The sequence below is a fragment of the Arachis duranensis genome, chromosome 9 (genome assembly GCF_000817695.3).
Source record: "Arachis duranensis cultivar V14167 chromosome 9, aradu.V14167.gnm2.J7QH, whole genome shotgun sequence".
Classification (NCBI taxonomy): Eukaryota; Viridiplantae; Streptophyta; class Magnoliopsida; order Fabales; family Fabaceae; genus Arachis; species Arachis duranensis.
In genome coordinates, this window is record NC_029780.3 from 8,283,040 (window position 1) to 8,289,103 (window position 6,064).

Sequence of the window (6,064 nt, forward strand, 5' to 3'; positions counted from 1 at the left end):
TAATTTAACAAAATAGGTAAAACTCATTATTCTAATTAATTAAAACTAATTCTTAATTCAACCAAACTAACAATAGGAATAACAAATTTAATTTTTACTTACATTAAATTAACACAACAATTCCTAATAACATATTTCATTAAGCAATTTAAACACTGATTTATCAACAACCCTAACAAAATGATAAGCTCACAAAATAATATGAAAAATATAATAACCATACCAACAAATTAATCAGATGATAGTGGTTGTCGTCCAGCGGTGCGACAATGTGAACAGCAACCGTGACGGAAGATGATGTGATGGGGACAGTAGCAACTTCGACGAGCACGTGCAGCTCCGGTGACAGCGAGTGCTCCAGGTGTAGTGGTGACGTCGGCGACAAGCTCCAATGGTGGCCACGGTGACTGTTGCCCTTGGAGGTGTGAGCAGATGAGGAGAGAGAGAGAGAATCATGTCTGACAAGTGAGGGGACAAAAGGACTTTGCGTTTGAATTTAGCTCTAAATTTACTGTAAGATTAATCCGACGGTAACATTTTCCGTGTGCCCAAAACGCAACGTTTTGCTAAATAACGTTGCCGTCGGATCTACCGCCTAACGGTAGTTTGTGCGTCAAAATTTCTTTTTTTTTTTCCTTCAAATATTACCGTCTAAACATCAATTATGACCATAATATTTTAAGATTACGAATTTATTGCCAAATTTGACGGTAAATCCGACGAAAAATTCATTGCTAACGTTCAATTCTAAATCTGATGATATTTAATATTTTTTTTTAGATTTGAATTTCACCTTAGAAAGTAAAGTGTGATTTTTCATCATTTATTTTATAAGTAGGACTATGAATAAATATGAGAGAAAAACCATTCAAAAATAGAAAATCACACTTTACCCTCTAAAATATAAATTTAAAATTTAAAGGATCCAAATTCTTTTTTTTTTTTGTAGTGAAATCCAATCATCAATGTAAAAAAATATGGTGAAGGCACGCCATATTTGCCAGAGAACTGACGGCAAAAAGAGGACAACTGGAAATGGAGGACCGGGAGGAGGATCACGCCTTTGGTATACTTTTAGGATCACTACCTGTATTTGTCGGAACGTCTAGCAGAGTAGCAGCACATCTTCGCCAGCAAGCTTTCTGTTGAGTGATACCTCAAAGCTAATTTCCCCGACGCTGATCTCCATGTCTTCTTCTCTTCTTTCACCTGGAGAATACCCACCATCCCATGTCCTTCAACAAACGGTCTCTTCTTAGCTTTTCTGCAATGTTAATATGTGTGTAGATGTGAACATGGATATTTCGTGGGATTCAAATGCTGAATTATCTTCCTATTTTTAATTTGATGAAGGAAGGATGTAAGTTTGCAAAAACTAAACAATAAAAATGGACCTCTTAATCTTTAGTAGGCGAATTATCTTTTTCATGTGATGAATGGTGTTTTGTTTTTACTACATCATTGGAATACTGTGTGTGATAAATTAATTAGTAATCTGCAGAATTATACAAAATCTATTGAATTTCACTTCGGCTTAGTTATGAAATGATGATTTTTTTTTTCTTATTTTTGGCGCAGGTAACAATTGAAAAATTTATTATGTGTTGTGATAAGATCAAATGAGGTGGATGACCATCATTTAATATGTGTAGTTCATATTTACAATGTTAAAAGCTGAAGATATCAAGGGAGAATAAATTTAATAATGGTTGAAAAGGAATACCTTTTGTATGTATAAATCGAGGAAGTGAACGTATGAAACAATACACATCAATAACAATAATCTTCTCTCTCTATATATTGTCGGGGCACTCTAGTGTACAGATGTGAGTGGTATAGAGAGAGAATATAATTCCTTTTATAGTTATTTTTTATTATTTTATTATTATTCAAAATGTGGATCCTACCTTTATTAATCTCTCTTTCATTCTATTAAAAGAAAAATCTGTAAACTTACATCTTTACCATATAATTCAACTATATTGTCTATATACAAAATTTTTCTTCTCTCTTTTCATACGTTGCTAATATATAATAGTAGTAAATATATAAGCTATTTCTATTAATATAATGAGATAAATATATTAGTAAATATCAAAACTAGAGTCTTCTATTTACATTTTATTTTATATTATATCTTTTATTTATTTAATCTACAACACGGTATCAGCACGAAACTCTAACGAAATTTTAGGAATACTTCAAGTAACAAATTTTTATTATGTCGAATCTCTTTCATCTTGAATATAATGCTTTTGATATATCTGAAAATAATTATTTATCATGGATACTAGATGCTAAAATCCATCTTGATTCAATAGATCTTGGAGATACCATTGAGGCTGTAAATAATATATCCCAGAAGGATAAAGCCAAAGTTATGATTTTCCTTCGTCGTCATCTTGACGTATGATTGAAAAATAAATATCCCACATTAAAAGATCCTGCAGACCTGTAGAAAGACCTTGAAGAAAGGTACAATCATCAAAAGACGGTGATACTTCCTCAAGCCCAATATGTTAGAGAAAACTTTCTCGACCTTCCATGCCTCGAATGTGCTTCTGCAGCAGCAGTATCGAGAAAAAGGATTCAAAATTTTTTTAGCTAATTTCTTGCTTTCTTGTTGCTGAACGCAACAATGAGTTGCTCTTAAGAAATTATGAAGCACGTCCAGCTGGCGCTGCCCCATTTTCTGAAGCAAATGTGGCAAATTATAACCCCAAAAGAGGTAAATGGCAAGATTTTGATAACAAGAAAAATTATGGAAGAAAAATAAATTATGTTCACAAGAAAAGATCTCACCAGAAGTGGGATAAAGAAAGAAACAATGGGCAAAGTATATCAATTGAGGATAAATGCTTCCGTTGTGGTGGAAAGGATCATTGGTCACGTACCTGTCGTACCCCAAGGCACCTAGTTGATCTTTATCAAACATCCTTGAAAAAGGATGACAAAGGAAAGGAAACAAATTTTGTTTCAAATGATGAAAATTCCACCACTCATTATGATGTATCTAATTTCTTTAAGAATTTTGAAGAAAATATTGGCTATTTGATCAATGATGGAATAGTTTGATATATGTATGTGTTTGTTAAGTATTCATGTGAATAATTTTACTGTGCATGTACTTCTACTCATTTTATTATTATTATCATTTGTTTTTGAAGAAAAATGGCAAGGACATATTCTGAAGATATTTGCATTGCAGATAATGCAAGTTCGCACACTATTCTTAAAAGTAATATATATTTTACCCATCTTGTGCCAAAAGAAGAATATGTTAATATTATTGTTGGCTCAGGCAATGTGATAGAAGGCTCCGAAAGAGCTATAATTTTGTTTCCTGGAGGAACAAAATTCATAATAAATGATGCACTATTGTCTACCAAGTCTTTGAGAAACTTGTTGAGTTTCAAATATATTCACCGAAATAGATATCATATTGAAACAATAAATGAGTGAAATCATGAGTATTTATATATCACAACTCATGATCCAAATAAAAAAGTTATATTAGAAAAGTTACCCTCACTTTCAACTGGATTACATTATACCAAGATTAGTGCAATTGAATCACATGCCATTGTAAACCAAAAGTTTACTAGCCCAAATGAATTCATAATTTGGCATGATAGATTGGGTCATCTGGGAACAATCATGATGAGGAGAATTATTAAAAACTCATGGACATTCACTAAAGAACCAGAAGATTCTTAAAACTAGTGAATTTTGTTGTGCTGCATGTTCTCAATGAAAATTAATTTTAAGGCCATCACTAGTAAAGATTGGATTTGAGTCCCCTGAATTCCTAGAAAGGATTCAAGGTGATATATGTGGACCTATTCATCCACCATGTGGATCTTTTAGATATTTTATGGTCCTTATAGACGCATCTTCGAGATGGTCACATGTGTGCTTATTATCTTCTCGCAACCTGGCATTCGCAAGATTACTGGCTCAAATTATTCGATTAAAAGCACAATTTTCAAAAATCAAATCAAACCAATTCGTCTTGATAATGCTGATGAATTTACTTCCCAAGCATTTGACGTTTATTGTATGGCTAATGGAATAAGTGTTGAACATCCAATAACTTATGTTCACACACAAAATGGGTTAGCAGAATCACTTATTAAGCGCCTTCAATTAATTGTTAGACCCTTACTTATGAGAACAAATCTCCCAACCTCGGTTTGGGGCATGCTATTTTACATACCGCAGCACTTATTCGTTTGAGGCCAACGAGTTACCATCAGTTCTCTCCTATGCAATTAGCTTTTGGCCAGCAGCCAAATATTTCCCATTTAAAAATATTTGGGTGTGCGATATATGTTCCCATTGCACCACCCAATCGCACCAAAATGGGACCCCAAAAAAAATTGGGGATATATGTTGGATATGATTCTCCCTCTATAGTGAGGTATCTTGAGATACAAACTGGAGATATAAGGGAGAATGAATTTAATGATGGTTGAAAAGGAATACCTTTTGTATGTATAAATAGAGGAAGTGAACGTATGAAACAATACACATCAATAACAATAATCTTCTCTCTCTATATTGTTTATATACAAAATTTTTCTTCTCTCTTTTCATACGTTGCTAATATATAATAGTAGTAAATATATAAGTTATTTCTATTAATATAATAAAATAAATATATTAGTAAATATCAAAATTAGAGTCTTCTATTTACATTTTATTTTATATTATATCTTTTATTTATTTATTCTACAACATTATGTGATTTATTATGTTTTTGTTGATAAATAACTACTATTGTTCTACATTGTTGTTGTATTGATGATTAGATTTGAAAAAGTAAAAATAGAGAATGGAATTAAAGAAGAAGAGAATGGAAAAGAGAATTTAAGAACAAAAATTGAAAATTAGAATTTTAATAAGGGAGAGACCAAAGTTTCATTTGTAACGTTAGTTAGCAGTTGGCATGTAGTATAATAAGAATCAGTTCATCTCGATTTTTTGATGTCCAGTGATAGATAGAAATTATCCAAAAGACTACTATGAGTTCTTATGAGTTAGAGTGTAATTTCAAAAATAAATTTAAATAACTATTAATTTTAAAAACCACTTTAAACTTCAAATATAGTTTTAAAATCACTTTAAAACTCAAGTCAAAGATTTATAATAGTAAAATTCGAGTCGAGACGTAATTAGAATAAAACTTGAACCCTATACTCCAGCATCCATTTGTTACCTCTAGTGGCAAGTGATACCCCATTGTCACCCCTCGTGACAAGTGACAATATCATTTCTTTAGTTCTTTCTTACATAATACTAGAATAGTTGACTAACAAGTGAATTGCCCCACTATCCACTCCCTTTGTATAATAGATTCATTTTTTCATATCTTTAAAACAAGACATAATTGTATATTTAATTGATTTAAAATATAACAAAAATATAATAAATATTTCTTAAAACATATTTTAAATATATTTTAGAATCATATAATTATTTTTTAAATTAAATGGAAATAATGTAATACGTCAATTATGTAGAGTTAAAATATGTAAAAATATTTATTTTATGTATTAAATATGTGTACAATTAAGTTTAGATAATTACTTGATTGATTTGATGTTTTAATATTTTTTTTAATTAAATTTTTAAATTTTTGCTTTTGTAAGAAAATAATTTTTCTTAACAAACATTCAGCAACATAAAATATAATATGAATAAATGACCATTTGTACCCATGAGAGATCAAAACGCTGACATTTGTACCCATGAAAGCTCGAAACTAATCTTGTACCCATGATAGATACTGTCCGTGTGACAAAAGTGCCCTGACTTGGATCTGAGCTTGGTTCGTGGGTTTCCGAACCTACGTGGCACTCCCAAACCCCCTCCAATCTGAGCCAACCATTCACCATCATCATCTTCATCTTCTTCACCATCATCCTCATCCATCACTGTCTCTTCCCAGCCACCATAACCTCCATCACCATCACCTCAGCACCGCCACAGCCACCTCCCTTCACCACAACCTCCGGCGACAACCCACACCGCCGCGCCCCTTTCTCTTCTTCTTCCCCTCTTC